Source organism: Megalopta genalis, chromosome 2 (assembly GCF_051020955.1).
Source record: "Megalopta genalis isolate 19385.01 chromosome 2, iyMegGena1_principal, whole genome shotgun sequence".
Lineage (NCBI taxonomy): Eukaryota > Metazoa > Arthropoda > Insecta > Hymenoptera > Halictidae > Megalopta > Megalopta genalis.
In genome coordinates this window covers 344,994-365,588 of record NC_135014.1, presented here as the reverse complement: position 1 = coordinate 365,588, position 20,595 = coordinate 344,994, and positions in this window count along the sequence as shown.

The window sequence follows — 20,595 nt, the reverse complement described above, 5'->3', positions numbered from 1 at the left end:
CAAATCCATGCGAAACAAATGATTTAGCTTCAAATACTTGCGATCTAAGTGGTCTAGCATCAAATGCTTGCGAAATAAACGAGTTAGTTTCAAATCAATGCGAAACACATGATGTAGCTTCAAATCAATGCGATGTAGAAAGTTTAGCTTCAAATCCATGCGAAACAAATGATTAAGCTTCAAATACTTGCGATATATGTGATATAGCTTCAAATGCAGGCCAAATGAACGAGTTAGCTTCAAATCAATGCGATGTAGATTGTTTAGCTTCAAATCCATACGAAACAAATGATTTAGCTTCAAATACTTGCAATATAAGTGATATAGTTTCAAATGCTGGCGAAATAATCGAGTTAGCTTCAAATCCATGCGAAATATATGCTGTAGCATGAAATCAATGCGAGGTAGAAGGTTTGGCTTCAGACCAATGCGAAACAAATGATTTAGCATCAAATACTTGCGACATAAGTGATATAGCTTCAAATGCTGGCGAAATAAACGAGTTAGCGACAAATCCATGCGAAACAAATGATGTAGCTTCAAATCAATTCGATGTAGATGGTTTAGAATCAAATCCATGCGAAACAAATGATTTAGCTTCAAATACTTGCGATATAAGTGATACAGCTTCAAATGATGGCGAAATAACCGAGTTATCTTCAAATGCATGCGAAACACATGATGTAGGTTCAAATCAAAGCGATGTAGAAGGATTAGTTTCCAATCCATGTTAAACAAATGATTTTGATTCAAATACTTGTGATTTAAGTGATATAGCTTCAAATGCAGGCGAAACAAACGCTCTAGCTTCAAAACCATGCGATTCACATAATTTAGCTTCAAATTCATGCGAAACACATGGTTTAGCTTCAAATTCTTGCGATATAAGTGATATAGCTTCATATTCAGGCGAAATAAACGATTTAGCTTCAAATCCATGTGGAACAAATGATGTAGTTTCAAATCAATGCGATGTAGAAGGTTTAGCTTCAAATCCATGCGAAACAAATAATTTAGCTTCAAATACTTGTGATATACATGATTTAGATTCAACTGCATACGAAACTAACGAGTTAGCTTCAAATCCAAGCGAAACACATGATGTATCTTCAAATTAATGCGATGAAGAAAATTAATCCTCAAATCCAAGCGAAACACATGATGTAGCTTCAAATCAATGCGATGTAGAAGGTTTAGCTTCAAATTCATGCGAAACAAATGATTTAGCTTCAAATTCTTGCGATATAAGTGATACAGCAACAAATGCAGGCGAAATAAACGATTTAGCTTCAAATCCATGCGGAACACATGATGTAGCTTCAAATCAATGCGATGTAGAAGGTTTAGCTTCAAATCCATGCGAAACAAATGATTTAGCTTCAAATACTTGTGATATACATGATTTAGATTCAACTGCATACGAAACTAACGAGTTAGCTTCAAATTCAAGCGAAACACATGATGTATCTTCAAATTAATGCGATGAAGAAAATTAATCCTCAAATCCAAGCGAAACAAATGATTTAGCTTCTAATACTTGCGATATAAGTGATATAGCTTCAAATGCTGGCGCAATTAACGAGATAGCTTCAAATCCATGCGAAACAAATGATTTAGCTTCAAATACTTGTGATATACATGATTTAGATTCAACTGCATACGAAACTAACGAGTTAGCTTCAAATCCAAGCGAAACACATGATGTATCTTGAAATTAATGCGATGTAGAAAATTAATCCTCAAATCCAAGCGAAACAAATGATTTAGCATCAAATATTTGCGATACAAGTGATATAGCTTGAAATGCTGGCGCAATTAACGAGATAGCTTCATATCCATGCGTAACACATGATGTAGCTTCAAATCATCGCGATGTACAAGGTTTCGCTTCAAATCCATTTGTAGCAATTTATTTAACTTCAAATACTTGCGATATAAGTGGTCTAGCAGCAAATGCTGGCGAAATAATCGAGATAGCTTCAAATCCATGCGAAACACATGATGTAGCTTCAAATGAATGCGATGTAGAAGGTTTAGCTTCAAATTCATGCGAAACAAATGATTTAGCTTCAAATTCTTGCGATATAAGTGATACAGCTTCAAATGCTGGCGACACGAACGAGTTAGCTTCAAATCAATGCGAAACACATGATATACCTTCATATCAATGCGATGTGGATTGTTTAGCTTCAAATCCATCCGAAACAAATGATTTATCTTCAAATATTTGCGATATAAGTGATATAGCTTCAAATGCTGGCGAAATAATCGAGTTAGCTTCAAATCCATGCGAAACAAATGATTTAGCTTCAAATACATGCGATATAAGTGATATAGCTTCAAATGCTGGCGAAATAAACGAGTTAGCTCCAAATCCATGCGACACACATGATGTAGCTTCACATCAATTCGATGTAGATGGTTTAGAATCAAATCCATGCGAAACAAATGATTTAGCTTCAAATACTTGCGATATAAGTGATAAATCTTCAAATGCTGGCAAGATAACCGAGTTAGCTTCAAATCCATGCGAAACACATGATGTAGATTCAAATCAATGCGATGTAGAAGGTTTAGCTTCAAATCCATGGGAAACAAATGATTAAGCTTCAAATACTTGCGATATAAGTGATATAGCTTCAAATCCATGCGAAACAATTGATTTAGCTTCAAATACTTGTGATATACATGATTTAGATTCAACTGCATACGAAACTAACGAGTTAGCTTCAAATCCAAGCGAAACACATGATGTATCTTCAAATTAATGCGATGTAGAAAATTAATCCTCAAATCCAAGCGAAACAAATGATTTAGCATCAAATATTTGCGATATAAGTGATATAGCTTCAAATGCTGGCGCAATTAACGAGATAGCTTCATATCCATGCGAAACACATGATGTAGCTTCAAATCAATGCGATGTAGAAGGTTTAGCTTCAACTCCATGCGAAACAAATGATTTCGCTTCAAATACATGCGATATAAGTGTTATAGCTTCAAATGCTGGCGAACTAATCGAGTTAGCTTCAAATCCATGTGAAACACATGATGTAGCTTCAAATCATCGCGATGTAGAAGGTTTCGCTTCAAATCCATTTGTAGCAATATATTTAACTTCAAATACTTGCGATATAAGTGGTCTAGCAGCAAATGCTGGCGAACTAATCGAGTTAGCTTCAAATCCATGCGAAACACATGATGTAGCTTCAAATCAATGCGATGTAGAAGGTTTAGCTTCAAATCCATGGGAAACAAATCATTAAGATTCAAATACTTGCGATATAAGTGATATAGCTTCAAATGCTGGCGACACGAACGAGTTAGCTTCAAATCAATGCGAAACACATGATATACCTTCATATCAATGCGATGTAGATTGTTTAGCTTCAAATCCATGCGAAACAAGTGTTTTATCTTCAAATACTTGCGATATAAGTGATATAGCTTCAAATCCTGCGAAATAATCGAGTAAGCTTCAAATCCATGCGAAACAAATGATTTAGCTTCAAATACATGCGATATAAGCGATATAGCTTCTAATGCTGGCGAAATAATCGAGTTAGATTGATATCCATGCGAAACATATGATGTAGCTTCAAATCAATGCGATGTAGAAGGTTTAGCTTCAAATTCATGCGAAACAAATGATTTAGCTTCAAATTCTTGCGATATAAGTGATATAGCTTCAAATGCAGGCGAAATAAACGATTTAGCTCCAAATCCATGCGGAACACATGATGTAGCTTCAAATCAATGCGATGTAGAAGGTTTAGCTTCAAATCCATGCGAATCAAATGATTTAGCTTCAAATACTTGCGATATAAGTGATATAGCTTCAAATGCAGGCGAAACGAACGAGTTAGCTTCAAATCCATGCGAAACACATGATGTAGTTTCAAATCAATGCGATGTCGAAGGTTTAGCTTCAAATCCCTGCGAAACAAATGATTTAGTTTCAAATACTTGCGATATAAGTGATATAGTTTCAAATGCTGGCGAAATAATCGAGTTAGCTTCATATCCATGCGAAACATATGCTGTAACATCAAATCAATGCGAGGTAGAAGGTTTGGCTTCAGACCAATGCGAAACAAATGATTTAGTTTCAAATACTTGCGATATAAGTGATATAGCTTCAAATGCTGGCGAAATAAACGAGTTAGCTTCAAATCCATGCGAAACACATGATGTATCTTCAAATAAATGCGATGTAGAAAATTAATCCTCAAATCCAAGCGAAACAAATGATTTAGCTTCAAATACTTGCGATATAAGTGATATAGCTTCAAATGCTGGCGCAATTAACGAGATAGCTTCATATCCATGCGAAACACATGATGTAGCTTCAAATGAATGCGATGTAGAAGGTTTAGCTACAAATTCATGCGAAACAAATGATTTAGCTTCAAATTCTTGCGATATAAGTGATATAGCTTCAAATGCTGGCGACACGAACGAGTTAGCTTCAAATCAATGCGAAACACATGATAGACCTTCATATCAATGCGATGTAGATTGTTTAGCTTCAAATCCATGCGAAACAAATGATTTATCTTCAAATACTTGCGATATAAGTGATATAGCTTCAAATGCTGGCGAAATAATCGAGTTAGCTTGAAATCCATGCGAAACACATGATGTAGCTTCAAATCAATGCGATGTAGAAGGTTTAGCTTCAAATCCATGCGAAACAAATGATTTAGCTTCAAATACTTGCGATATAAGTGATATAGCTTCAAATGCTGGAGAAATAATCGAGTTAGCTTCAAATCCATGCGATACATATGCTGTAGCATCAAATCATTGCGAGGAAGAAGGTTTGGCTTCAGACCAATGCGAAACAAATGATTTAGCATCAAATACTTGTGATATACATGATTTAGATTCAACTGCATACGAAACTAACGAGTTAGCTTCAAATCCATGCGAAACACATGATGTAGGTTCAAATCAAAGCGATGTAGAAGGATTAGTTTCAAATGCATGTTAAACAAATGATTTTGATTCAAATACTTGTGATTTAAGTGATATAGCTTCAAATGCAGGCGAAACAAACGCCTTAGCTTCAAATCCATGCGAATCACATAATTTAGCTTCAAATCCATGCGAATCACATAATTTAGCTTCAAATTCATACGAAACACATGGTTTAGCTTTAAATTCATGCGAAACAAATGATTTAGTTTCAAATACTTGCGATATAAGTGATATAGCTTCAAATGCTGGCGAAATAACCGAGTTAGCTTCAAATGCATGCGAAACACATGATGTATGTTCAAATCAAAGCGATGTAGAAGGATTAGTTTCAAATCCATGTTAAACAAATGATTTTGATTCAAATACTTGTGATTTAAGTGATATAGCTTCAAATGCAGGCGAAACGAACGCTTTAGCTTCAAAACCATGCGAATCACATAATTTAGCTTCAAATTCATGCGAAACACATGGTTTAGCTTCAAATTCGTGCGATATAAGTGATATAGCTTCAAATGCAGGCGAAATAAACGATTTAGCTTCAAATCCATGCGGAACACATGATGTAGCTTCAAATCAATGCGATGTAGAAGGTTTAGCTTCAAATCCATGCGAATCAAATGATTTAGCTTCAAATACTTGCGATATAAGTGATATAGCTTCAAATGCAGGCGAAACGAACGAGTTAGCTTCAAATCCATGCGAAACACATGATGTATCTTCAAATAAATGCGATGTAGAAAATTAATCCTCAAATCCAAGCGAAACAAATGATTTAGCTTCAAATACTTGCGATATAAGTGATATAGCTTCAAATGCTGGCGCAATTAACGAGATAGCTTCATATCCATGCGAAACACATGATGTAGCTTCAAATCAATGCGATGTAGAAGTTTTAGCTTCAACTCCATGCGAAACAAATGATTTCGCTTCAAATACATGCGATATAAGTGTTATAGCTTCAAATGCTGGCGAACTAACCGAGTTAGCTTCAAATCCATGCGAAACACATGATGTAGCTTCAAATCAATGCGATATAGAAGGTTTAGCTTCAAATCCATGGGAAACAAATGATTTAGCTTCTAATACTTGCGATATAAGTGATATAGTTTCAAATGCTGGCGAAATAACCGAGTTATCTTCAAATGCATGCGAAACACATGATGTAGGTTCAAATCAAAGCGATGTAGAAGGATTAGTTTCCAATCCATGTTAAACAAAAGATTTTGATTCAAATACTTGTGATTTAAGTGATATAGCTTCAAATGCAGGCGAAACACATGATGTAGGTTCAAATCAAATCGATGTAGCAGGATTAGTTTCAAATCCATGTTAAACAAATGATTTTGATTCAAATACTTGTGATTTAAGTGATATAGCTTCAAATACAGGCGAAACAAACGCTTTAGCTTCAAATCCATGCGAATCACATAATTTAGCTTCAAATTCATGCGAAACACATGGTTTAGCTTTAAATTCATGCGAAACAAATGATTTAGTTTCAAATCCTTGCGATATAAGTCATATAGCTTCAAATGCTGGCGAAATAATCGAGTTAGCTTCATATCCATGCGAAACATATGCTGTAGCATCAAATCAATGCGAGGTAGAAGGTTTGGCTTCAGACCAATGCGAAACAAATGATTTAGTTTCAAATACTTGCGATATAAGTGATATAGCTTCAAATGCTGGCGAAATAAACGAGTTAGCTTCAAATGCATGCGAAACACATGATGTAGCTTCAAATCAATGCGATGTAGAAGGTTCAGCTACAAATCCATGTGAAACAAATGATTTTGATTCAAATACTTGTGATTTAAGTGATATAGCTTCAAATGCAGGCGAAACGAACGCCTTAGCTTTAAATCCATGCGAATCACGTAATTTAGCTTCAAATCCTTGCGAATCACATAATTTAGCTTCAAATTCATGCGAAACACATGGTTTAGCTTTAAATTCATGCGAAACAAATGATTTAGTTTCAAATACTTGCGATATAAGTGATACAGCTTCAAATGCTGGCGAAATAAACGAGTTAGCGACAAATCCATGCGAAACACATGATGTAGCTTCAAATCAATTCGATGTAGATGGTTTAGAATCAAATCCATGCGAAACAAATGATTTAGCTACAAATACCTGCGATATAAGTGATACAGCTTCAAATTATGGCGAAATAACCGAGTTATCTTCAAATGCATGCGAAACACATGATGTAGGTTCAAATCAAAGCGATGTAGAAGGATTAGCTTCAAATTCATGCGAAACAAATGATTTAGCTTCAAATTCTTGCGATATAAGTGATATAGCTTCAAATGCTGGCGACACGAACGAGTTAGCTTCAAATCCATGCGAAACACATGATGTATCTTCAAATAAATGCGATGTAGAAAATTAATCCTCAAATCCAAGCGAAACAAATGATTTAGCTTCAAATACTTGCGATATAAGTGATATAGCTTCAAATGCTGGCGCAATTAACGAGATAGCTTCATATCCATGCGAAACACATGATGTAGCTTCAAATCAATGCGATGTAGAAGTTTTAGCTTCAACTCCATGCGAAACAAATGATTTAGCTTCAAATACATGCGATATAAGTGTTATAGCTTCAAATGCTGGCGAACTAATCGAGTTAGCTTCAAATCCATGCGAAACACATGATGTAGCTTCAAATCAATGCGATGTAGAAAGTTTAGCTTCAAATCCATGGGAAACAAATGATTTAGCTTCTAATACTTGCGATATAAGTGATATAGTTTCAAATGCTGGCGAAATAATCGAGTTAGCTTCAAATCCATGCGAAACATATGCTGTAGCATCAAATCAATGCGAGGTAGAAGGTTTGGCTTCAGACCAATGCGAAACAAATGATTTAGTTTCAAATACTTGCGGTATAAGTGATACAGCTTCAAATGCTGGCGAAATAAACGAGTTAGCGACAAATCCATGCGAAACACATGATGTAGCTTCAAATCAATGCGAAACAAATGATTTAGCTTCAAATACTTGTGATATACATGATGTAGATTCAACTGCATACGAAACTAACGAGTCAGCTTCAAATCCAAGCGAAACACATGATGTATCTTCAAATTAATGCGATGTAGAAAATTAATCCTCAAATCCAAGCGAAACAAATGATTTAGCATCAAATATTTGCGATATAAGTGATATAGCTTCAAATGCTGGCGCAATTAACGAGATAGCTTCATATCCATGCGAAACACATGATGTAGCTTCAAATCAATGCGATGTAGAAGGTTTAGCTTCAACTCCATGCGAAACAAATGATTTCGCTTCAAATACATGCGATATAAGTGTTATAGCTTCAAATGCTGGCGAACTAATCGAGTTAGCTTCAAATCCATGCGAAACACATGATGTAGCTTCAAATCAATGCGATGTAGAAGGTTTAGCTTCAAATCCATGGGAAACAAATCATTAAGCTTCAAATACTTGCGATATAAGTGATATAGCTACAAATGGTGGCGACACGAACGAGTTAGCTTCAAATCAATGCGAAACACATAATATACCTTCATATCAATGCGATGTAGATTGTTTAGCTTCAAATCCATGCGAAACAAGTGTTTTATCTTCAAATACTTGCGATATAAGTGATATAGCTTCAAATCCTGCGAAATAATCGAGTTAGCTTCAAATCCATGCGAAACAAATGATTTAGCTTCAAATACATGCGATATAAGCGATATAGCTTCTAATGCTGGCGAAATAATCGAGTTAGATTGATATCCATGCGAAACACATGATGTAGCTTCAAATCAATGCGATGTAGAAGGTTTAGCTTCAAATTCATGCGAAACAAATGATTTAGCTTCAAATTCTTGCGATATAAGTGATATAGCTTCAAATGCAGGCGAAATAAACGATTTAGCTCCAAATCCATGCGTAACACATGATGTAGCTTCAAATCAATGCGATGTAGAAGGTTTAGCTTCAAATCCATGCGAATCAAATGATTTAGCTTCAAATACTTGCGATATAAGTGATATAGCTTCAAATGCAGGCGAAACGAACGAGTTAGCTTCAAATCCATGCAAAACACATGATGTAGTTTCAAATCAATGCGATGTCGAAGGTTTAGCTTCAAATCCCTGCGAAACAAATGATTTAGCTTCAAATACTTGCGATATAAGTGATATAGTTTCAAACGCTGGCGAAATAATCGAGTTAGCTTCAAATCCATGCGAAACACATGATGTAGATTCAAATCAATGCGATGTAGAAGGTTTAGCTTCAAATCCATGGGAAACAAATGATTAAGCTTCAAATACTTGCGATATAAGTGATATAGCTTCAAATCCATGCGAAACAAATGATTTAGCTTCAAATACTTGTGATATACATGATGTAGATTCAACTGCATACGAAACTAACGAGTCAGCTTCAAATCCAAGCGAAACACATGATGTATCTTCAAATTAATGCGATGTAGAAAATTAATCCTCAAATCCAAGCGAAACAAATGATTTAGCATCAAATATTTGCGATATAAGTGATATAGCTTCAAATGCTGGCGCAATTAACGAGATAGCTTCATATCCATGCGAAACACATGATGTAGCTTCAAATCAATACGATGTAGAAGGTTTAGCTTCAACTCCATGCGAAACAAATGATTTCGCTTCAAATACATGCGATATAAGTGTTATAGCTTCAAATGCTGGCGAACTAATCGAGTTAGCTTCAAATCCATGCGAAACACATGATGTAGCTTCAAATCAATGCGATGTAGAAGGTTTAGCTTCAAATCCATGGGAAACAAATCATTAAGCTTCAAATACTTGCGATATAAGTGATATAGCTTCAAATGCTGGCGACACGAACGAGTTAGCTTCAAATCAATGCGAAACACATAATATACCTTCATATCAATGCGATGTAGATTGTTTAGCTTCAAATCCATGCGAAACAAGTGTTTTATCTTCAAATACTTGCGATATAAGTGATATAGCTTCAAATCCTGCGAAATAATCGAGTTAGCTTCAAATCCATGCGAAACAAATGATTTAGCTTCAAATACATGCGATTTAAGCGATATAGCTTCTAATGCTGGCGAAATAATCGAGATAGATTGATATCCATGCGAAACACATGATGTAGCTTCAAATCAATGCGATGTAGAAGGTTTAGCTTCAAATTCATGCGAAACAAATGATTTAGCTTCAAATTCTTGCGATATAAGTGATATAGCTTCAAATGCAGGCGAAATAAACGATTTAGCTCCAAATCCATGCGTAACACATGATGTAGCTTCAAATCAATGCGATGTAGAAGGTTTAGCTTCAAATCCATGCGAATCAAATGATTTAGCTTCAAATACTTGCGATATAAGTGATATAGCTTCAAATGCAGGCGAAACGAACGAGTTAGCTTCAAATCCATGCGAAACACATGATGTATCTTCAAATTAATGCGATGTAGAAAATTAATCCTCAAATCCAAGCGAAACAAATGATTTAGCATCAAATATTTGCGATATAAGTGATATAGCTTCAAATGCTGGCGCAATTGACGAGATAGCTTCATATCCATGCGAAACACATGATGTAGCTTCAAATCAATGCGATGAAGAAGGTTTAGCTTCAACTCCATGCGAAACAAATGATTTCGCTTCAAATACATGCGATATAAGTGTTATAGCTTCAAATGCTGGCGAACTAATCGAGTTAGCTTCAAATCTATGCGAAACACATGATGTAGCTTCAAATCAATGCGATGTAGAAGGTTTAGCTTCAAATCCATGGGAAACAAATCATTAAGCTTCAAATACTTGCGATATAAGTGATATAGCTTCAAATGCTGGCGACACGAACGAGTTAGCTTCAAATCAATGCGAAACACATAATATACCTTCATATCAATGCGATGTAGATTGTTTAGCTTCAAATCCATGCGAAACAAGTGTTTTATCTTCAAATACTTGCGACATAAGTGATATAGCTTCAAATCCTGCGAAATAATCGAGTTAGCTTCAAATCCATGCGAAACAAATGATTTAGCTTCAAATACATGCGATATAAGCGATATAGCTTCTAATGCTGGCGCAATTAACGAGATAGCTTCATATCCATGCGAAACACATGATGTAGCTTCAAATCAATGCGATGTAGAAGGTTTAGCTTCAACTCCATGCGAAACAAATGATTTCGCTTCAAATACATGCGATATAAGTGTTATAGCTTCAAATGCTGGCGAACTAATCGAGTTAGCTTCAAATCCATGTGAAACACATGATGTAGCTTCAAATCATCGCGATGTAGAAGGTTTCGCTTCAAATCCATTTGTAGCAATATATTTAACTTCAAATACTTGCGATATAAGTGGTCTAGCAGCAAATGCTGGCGAACTAATCGAGTTAGCTTCAAATCCATGCGAAACACATGATGTAGCTTCAAATCAATGCGATGTAGAAGGTTTAGCTTCAAATCCATGGGAAACAAATCATTAAGATTCAAATACTTGCGATATAAGTGATATAGCTTCAAATGCTGGCGACACGAACGAGTTAGCTTCAAATCAATGCGAAACACATGATATACCTTCATATCAATGCGATGTAGATTGTTTAGCTTCAAATCCATGCGAAACAAGTGTTTTATCTTCAAATACTTGCGATATAAGTGATATAGCTTCAAATCCTGTGAAATAATCGAGTAAGCTTCAAATCCATGCGAAACAAATGATTTAGCTTCAAATACATGCGATATAAGCGATATAGCTTCTAATGCTGGCGAAATAATCGAGTTAGATTGATATCCATGCGAAACATATGATGTAGCTTCAAATCAATGCGATGTAGAAGGTTTAGCTTCAAATTCATGCGAAACAAATGATTTAGCTTCAAATTCTTACGATATAAGTGATATAGCTTCAAATGCAGGCGAAATAAACGATTTAGCTCCAAATCCATGCGGAACACATGATGTAGCTTCAAATCAATGCGATGTAGAAGGTTTAGCTTCAAATTCATGCGAAACAAATGATTTAGCTTCAAATTCTTGCGATATAAGTGATATAGCTTCAAATGCAGGCGAAATAAACGATTTAGCTCCAAATCCATGCGGAACACATGATGTAGCTTCAAATCAATGCGATGTAGAAGGTTTAGCTTCAAATCCATGCGAATCAAATGATTTAGCTTCAAATACTTGCGATATAAGTGATATAGCTTCAAATGCAGGCGAAACGAACGAGTTAGCTTCAAATCCATGCGAAACACATGATGTAGTTTCAAATCAATGCGATGTCGAAGGTTTAGCTACAAATCCCTGCGAAACAAATGATTTAGTTTCAAATACTTGCGATATAAGTGATATAGTTTCAAATGCTGGCGAAATAATCGAGTTAGCTTCATATCCATGCGAAACATATGCTGTAACATCAAATCAATGCGAGGTAGAAGGTTTGGCTTCAGACCAATGCGAAACAAATGATTTAGTTTCAAATACTTGCGATATAAGTGATATAGCTTCAAATGCTGGCGAAATAAACGAGTTAGCTTCAAATCCATGCGAAACACATGATGTATCTTCAAATAAATGCGATGTAGAAAATTAATCCTCAAATCCAAGCGAAACAAATGATTTAGCTTCAAATACTTGCGATATAAGTGATATAGCTTCAAATGCTGGCGCAATTAACGAGATAGCTTCATATCCATGCGAAACACATGATGTAGCTTCAAATGAATGCGATGTAGAAGGTTTAGCTACAAATTCATGCGAAACAAATGATTTAGCTTCAAATTCTTGCGATATAAGTGATATAGCTTCAAATGCTGGCGACACGAACGAGTTAGCTTCAAATCAATGCGAAACACATGATAGACCTTCATATCAATGCGATGTAGATTGTTTAGCTTCAAATCCATGCGAAACAAATGATTTATCTTCAAATACTTGCGATATAAGTGATATAGCTTCAAATGCTGGCGAAATAATCGAGTTAGCTTGAAATCCATGCGAAACACATGATGTAGCTTCAAATCAATGCGATGTAGAAGGTTTAGCTTCAAATCCATGCGAAACAAATGATTTAGCTTCAAATACTTGCGATATAAGTGATATAGCTTCAAATGCTGGAGAAATAATCGAGTTAGCTTCAAATCCATGCGATACATATGCTGTAGCATCAAATCATTGCGAGGAAGAAGGTTTGGCTTCAGACCAATGCGAAACAAATGATTTAGCATCAAATACTTGTGATATACATGATTTAGATTCAACTGCATACGAAACTAACGAGTTAGCTTCAAATCCATGCGAAACACATGATGTAGGTTCAAATCAAAGCGATGTAGAAGGATTAGTTTCAAATGCATGTTAAACAAATGATTTTGATTCAAATACTTGTGATTTAAGTGATATAGCTTCAAATGCAGGCGAAACAAACGCCTTAGCTTCAAATCCATGCGAATCACATAATTTAGCTTCAAATCCATGCGAATCACATAATTTAGCTTCAAATTCATACGAAACACATGGTTTAGCTTTAAATTCATGCGAAACAAATGATTTAGTTTCAAATACTTGCGATATAAGTGATATAGCTTCAAATGCTGGCGAAATAACCGAGTTAGCTTCAAATGCATGAGAAACACATGATGTATGTTCAAATCAAAGCGATGTAGAAGGATTAGTTTCAAATCCATGTTAAACAAATGATTTTGATTCAAATACTTGTGATTTAAGTGATATAGCTTCAAATGCAGGCGAAACGAACGCTTTAGCTTCAAAACCATGCGAATCACATAATTTAGCTTCAAATTCATGCGAAACACATGGTTTAGCTTCAAATTCGTGCGATATAAGTGATATAGCTTCAAATGCAGGCGAAATAAACGATTTAGCTTCAAATCCATGCGGAACACATGATGTAGCTTCAAATCAATGCGATGTAGAAGGTTTAGCTTCAAATCCATGTTAAACAAATGATTTTGATTCAAATACTTGCGATATAAGTGATAAAGCTTCAAATGCAGGCGTAACAAACGCGTTAGCTTCAAATCCAAGCGAAACACATGATGTATCTTCAAATTAATGCGATGTAGAAAACTAATCCTCAAATCCAAGCGAAACAAATGATTTAGCTTCAAATACTTGCGATATAAGTGATATAGCTTCAAATGCTGGCGCAATTAACGAGATAGCTTCATATCCATGCGAAACACATGATGTAGCTTCAAATCAATGCGATGTAGAAGTTTTAGCTTCAACTCCATGCGAAACAAATGATTTCGCTTCAAATACATGCGATATAAGTGTTATAGCTTCAAATGCTGGCGAACTAACCGAGTTAGCTTCAAATCCATGCGAAACACATGATGTAGCTTCAAATCAATGCGATATAGAAGGTTTAGCTTCAAATCCATGGGAAACAAATGATTTAGCTTCTAATACTTGCGATATAAGTGATATAGTTTCAAATGCTGGCGAAATAACCGAGTTATCTTCAAATGCATGCGAAACACATGATGTAGGTTCAAATCAAAGCGATGTAGAAGGATTAGTTTCCAATCCATGTTAAACAAATGATTTTGATTCAAATACTTGTGATTTAAGTGATATAGCTTCAAATGCAGGCGAAACACATGATGTAGGTTCAAATCAAATCGATGTAGAAGGATTAGTTTCAAATCCATGTTAAACAAATGATTTTGATTCAAATACTTGTGATTTAAGTGATATAGCTTCAAATACAGGCGAAACAAACGCTTTAGCTTCAAATCCATGCGAATCACATAATTTAGCTTCAAATTCATGCGAAACACATGGTTTAGCTTTAAATTCATGCGAAACAAATGATTTAGTTTCAAATCCTTGCGATATAAGTCATATAGCTTCAAATGCTGGCGAAATAATCGAGTTAGCTTCATATCCATGCGAAACATATGCTGTAGCATCAAATCAATGCGAGGTAGAAGGTTTGGCTTCAGACCAATGCGAAACAAATGATTTAGTTTCAAATACTTGCGATATAAGTGATATAGCTTCAAATGCTGGCGAAATAAACGAGTTAGCTTCAAATGCATGCGAAACACATGATGTAGCTTCAAATCAATGCGATGTAGAAGGTTCAGCTACAAATCCATGTGAAACAAATGATTTTGATTCAAATACTTGTGATTTAAGTGATATAGCTTCAAATGCAGGCGAAACGAACGCCTTAGCTTCAAATCCATGCGAATCACGTAATTTAGCTTCAAATCCTTGCGAATCACATAATTTAGCTTCAAATTCATGCGAAACACATGGTTTAGCTTTAAATTCATGCGAAACAAATGATTTAGTTTCAAATACTTGCGATATAAGTGATACAGCTTCAAATGCTGGCGAAATAAACGAGTTAGCGACAAATCCATGCGAAACACATGATGTAGCTTCAAATCAATTCGATGTAGATGGTTTAGAATCAAATCCATGCGAAACAAATGATTTAGCTACAAATACCTGCGATATAAGTGATACAGCTTCAAATTATGGCGAAATAACCGAGTTATCTTCAAATGCATGCGAAACACATGATGTAGGTTCAAATCAAAGCGATGTAGAAGGATTAGCTTCAAATTCATGCGAAACAAATGATTTAGCTTCAAATTCTTGCGATATAAGTGATATAGCTTCAAATGCTGGCGACACGAACGAGTTAGCTTCAAATCCATGCGAAACACATGATGTATCTTCAAATAAATGCGATGTAGAAAATTAATCCTCAAATCCAAGCGAAACAAATGATTTAGCTTCAAATACTTGCGATATAAGTGATATAGCTTCAAATGCTGGCGCAGTTAACGAGATAGCTTCATATCCATGCGAAACACATGATGTAGCTTCAAATCAATGCGATGTAGAAGTTTTAGCTTCAACTCCATGCGAAACAAATGATTTCGCTTCAAATACATGCGATATAAGTGTTATAGCTTCAAATGCTGGCGAACTAATCGAGTTAGCTTCAAATCCATGCGAAACACATGATGTAGCTTCAAATCAATGCGATGTAGAAGGTTTAGCTTCAAATCCATGGGAAACAAATGATTTAGCTTCAAATCAATGCACTGTCGAAGGTTTAACTTCAAATAACTGCGAAACAAATGATTTAGCTTCAAATACTTGCGATATAAGTGATATAGTTTCAAATGCTGGCGAAATAATCGAGTTAGCTTCAAATCCATGCGAAATATATGCTGTAGCATGAAATCAATGCGAGGTAGAATGTTTGGCTTCAGACCAATGCGAAACAAATGATTTAGCATCAAATACTTGCGATATAAGTGATATAGTTTCAAATGCTGGCGAAATAAACGAGTTAGCGACAAATCCATGCGAAACACATGATGTAGCTTCAAATCAATTCGATGTAGATGGTTTAGAATCAAATCCATGCGAAACAAATGATTTAGCTTCAAATACTTGCGATATAAGTGATACAGCTTCAAATGATGGCGAAATAACCGAGTTATCTTCAAATGCATGCGAAACACATGATGTAGGTTCAAATCAAAGCGATGTAGAAGGATTAGTTTCCAATCCATGTTAAACAAATGATTTTGATTCAAATACTTGTGATTTAAGTGATATAGCTTCAAATGCAGGCGAAACAAACGCTCTAGCTTCAAAACCATGCGATTCACATAATTTAGCTTCAAATTCATGCGAAACACATGGTTTAGCTTCAAATTCTTGCGATATAAGTGATATAGCTTCAAATTCAGGCGAAATAGACGATTTAGCTTCAAATCCATGTGGAACAAATGATGTAGCTTCAAATCAATGCGATGTAGAAGGTTTAGCTTCAAATCCATGCGAAACAAATGATTTAGCTTCAAATACTTGTGATATACATGATTTAGATTCAACTGCATACGAAACTAACGAGTTAGCTTCAAAACCAAGCGAAACACATGATGTATCTTCAAATTAATGCGATGAAGAAAATTAATCCTCAAATCCAAGCGAAACACATGATGTAGCTTCAAATCAATGCGATGTAGAAGGTTTAGCTTGAAATTCATGCGAAACAAATGATTTAGCTTCAAATTCTTGCGATATAAGTGATACAGCTTCAAATGCAAGCGAAATAAACGATTTAGCTTCAAATCCATGCGGAACACATGATGTAGCTTCAAATCAATGCGATGTAGAAGGTTTAGCTTCAAATCCATGCGAAACAAATGATTTAGCTTCAAATACTTATGATATACATGAGTTAGATTCAACTGCATACGAAACTAACGAGTTAGCTTCAAATCCAAGCGAAACACATGATGTATCTTCAAATTAATGCGATGAAGAAAATTAATCCTCAAATCCAAGCGAAACAAATGATTTAGCTTCTAATACTTGCGATATAAGTGATATAGCTTCAAATGCTGGCGCAATTAACGAGATAGCTTCAAATCCATGCGAAACAAATGATTTAGCTTCAAATTCTTGCGATATAAGTGATATAGCTTCAAATGCTGGCGACACGAACGAGTTAGCTTCAAATCATGCGAAACACATGATATACCTTCATATCAATGCGATGTAGATTGTTTAGCTTCAAATCCATGCGAAACAAGTGTTTTATCTTCAAATACTTGCGATATAAGTGATATAGCTTCAAATCCTGCGAAATAATCGAGTTAGCTTCAAATCCATGCGAAACAAATGATTTAGCTTCAAATACATGCGATATAAGCAATATAGCTTCTAATGCTGGCGAAATAATCGAGTTAGATTGATATCCATGCCAAACACATGATGTAGCTTCAAATCAATGCGATGTAGAAGGTTTGCTTCAAATTCATGCGAAACAAATGATTTAGCTTCAAATTCTTGCGATATAAGTGATATAGCTTCAAATGCAGGCGAAATAAACGATTTAGCTCCAAATCCATGCGGAACACATGATGTAGCTTCAAATCAATGCGATGTAGAAGGTTTAGCTTCAAATCCATGCGAATCAAATGATTTAGCTTCAAATACTTGCGATATAAGTGATATAGCTTCAAATGCAGGCGAAACAAAAGAGTTAGCTTCAAATCCATGCAAAACACATGATGTAGTTTCAAATCAATGCGATGTCGAAGGTTTAGCTTCAAATCCCTGCGAAACAAATGATTTAGCTTCAAATACTTGCGATATAAGTGATATAGTTTCAAACGCTGGCGAAATAATCGAGTTAGCTTCAAATCCATGCGAAACACATGATGTAGATTCAAATCAATGCGATGTAGAAGGTTTAGCTTCAAATCCATGGGAAACAAATGATTAAGCTTCAAATACTTGCGATATAAGTGATATAGCTTCAAATCCATGCGAAACAAATGATTTAGCTTCAAATACTTGTGATATACATGATGTAGATTCAACTGCATACGAAACTAACGAGTCAGCTTCAAATCCAAGCGAAACACATGATGTATCTTCAAATTAATGCGATGTAGAAAATTAATCCTCAAATCCAAGCGAAACAAATGATTTAGCATCAAATATTTGCGATATAAGTGATATAGCTTCAAATGCTGGCGCAATTAACGAGATAGCTTCATATCCATGCGAAACACATGATGTAGCTTCAAATCAATGCGATGAAGAAGGTTTAGCTTCAACTCCATGCGAAACAAATGATTTCGCTTCAAATACATGCGATATAAGTGTTATAGCTTCAAATGCTGGCGAACTAATCGAGTTAGCTTCAAATCTATGCGAAACACATGATGTAGCTTCAAATCAATGCGATGTAGAAGGTTTAGCTTCAAATCCATGGGAAACAAATCATTAAGCTTCAAATACTTGCGATATAAGTGATATAGCTTCAAATGCTGGCGACACGAACGAGTTAGCTTCAAATCAATGCGAAACACATAATATACCTTCATATCAATGCGATGTAGATTGTTTAGCTTCAAATCCATGCGAAACAAGTGTTTTATCTTCAAATACTTGCGATATAAGTGATATAGCTTCAAATCCTGCGAAATAATCGAGTTAGCTTCAAATCCATGCGAAACAAATGATTTAGCTTCAAATACATGCGATATAAGCGATATAGCTTCTAATGCTGGCGAAATAATCGAGTTAGATTGATATCCATGCGAAACACATGATGTAGCTTCCAATCAATGCGATGTAGAAGGTTTAGCTTCAAATTCATGCGAAACAAATGATTTAGCTTCAAATTCTTGCGATATAAGTGATATAGCTTCAAATGCAGGCGAAATAAACGATTTAGCTCCAAATCCATGCGTAACACATGATGTAGCTTCAAATCAATGCGATGTAGAAGGTTTAGCTTCAAATCCATGCGAATCAAATGATTTAGCTTCAAATACTTGCGATATAAGTGATATAGCTTCAAATGCAGGCGAAACGAACGAGTTAGCTTCAAATCCATGCGAAACACATGATGTAGTTTCAAATCATTGCGATGTCGAAGGTTTAGCTTCAAATCCCTGCGAAACAAATGATTTAGCTTCAAATACTTGCGATATAAGTGATATAGTTTCAAATGCTGGCGAAATAATCGAGTTAGCTTCATATCCATGCGAAACATATGCTGTAACATCAAATCAATGCGAGGTAGAAGGTTTGGCTTCAGACCAATGCGAAACAAATGATTTAGTTTAAAATACTTGCGATATAAGTGATATAGCTTCAAATGCTGGCGAAATAAACGAGTTAGCTTCAAATCCATGCGAAACACATGATGTATCTTCAAATAAATGCGATGTAGAAAATTAATCCTCAAATCCAAGCGAAACAAATGATTTAGCTTCAAATACTTGCGATATAAGTGATATAGCTTCAAATGCTGGCGCAATTAACGAGATAGCTTCATATCCATGCGAAACACATGATGTAGCTTCAAATCAATGCGATGTAGAAGTTTTAGCTTCAACTCCATGCGAAACAAATGATTTAGCTTCAAATACATGCGATATAAGTGTTATAGCTTCAAATGCTGGCGAACTAATCGAGTTAGCTTCAAATCCATGCGAAACACATGATGTAGCTTCAAATCAATGCGATGTAGAAAGTTTAGCTTCAAATCCATGGGAAACAAATGATTTAGCTTCTAATACTTGCGATATAAGTGATATAGTTTCAAATGCTGGCGAAATAATCGAGTTAGCTTCAAATCCATGCGAAACATATGCTGTAGCATCAAATCAATGCGAGGTAGAAGGTTTGGCTTCAGACCAATGCGAAACAAATGATTTAGTTTCAAATACTTGCGGTATAAGTGATACAGCTTCAAATGCTGGCGAAATAAACGAGTTAGCGACAAATCCATGCGAAACACATGATGTAGCTTCAAATCAATGCGAAACAAATGATTTAGCTTCAAATACTTGTGATATACATGATGTAGATTCAACTGCATACGAAACTAACGAGTCAGCTTCAAATCCAAGCGAAACACATGATGTATCTTCAAATTAATGCGATGTAGAAAATTAATCCTCAAATCCAAGCGAAACAAATGATTTAGCATCAAATATTTGCGATATAAGTGATATAGCTTCAAATGCTGGCGCAATTAACGAGATAGCTTCATATCCATGCGAAACACATGATGTAGCTTCAAATCAATGCGATGTAGAAGGTT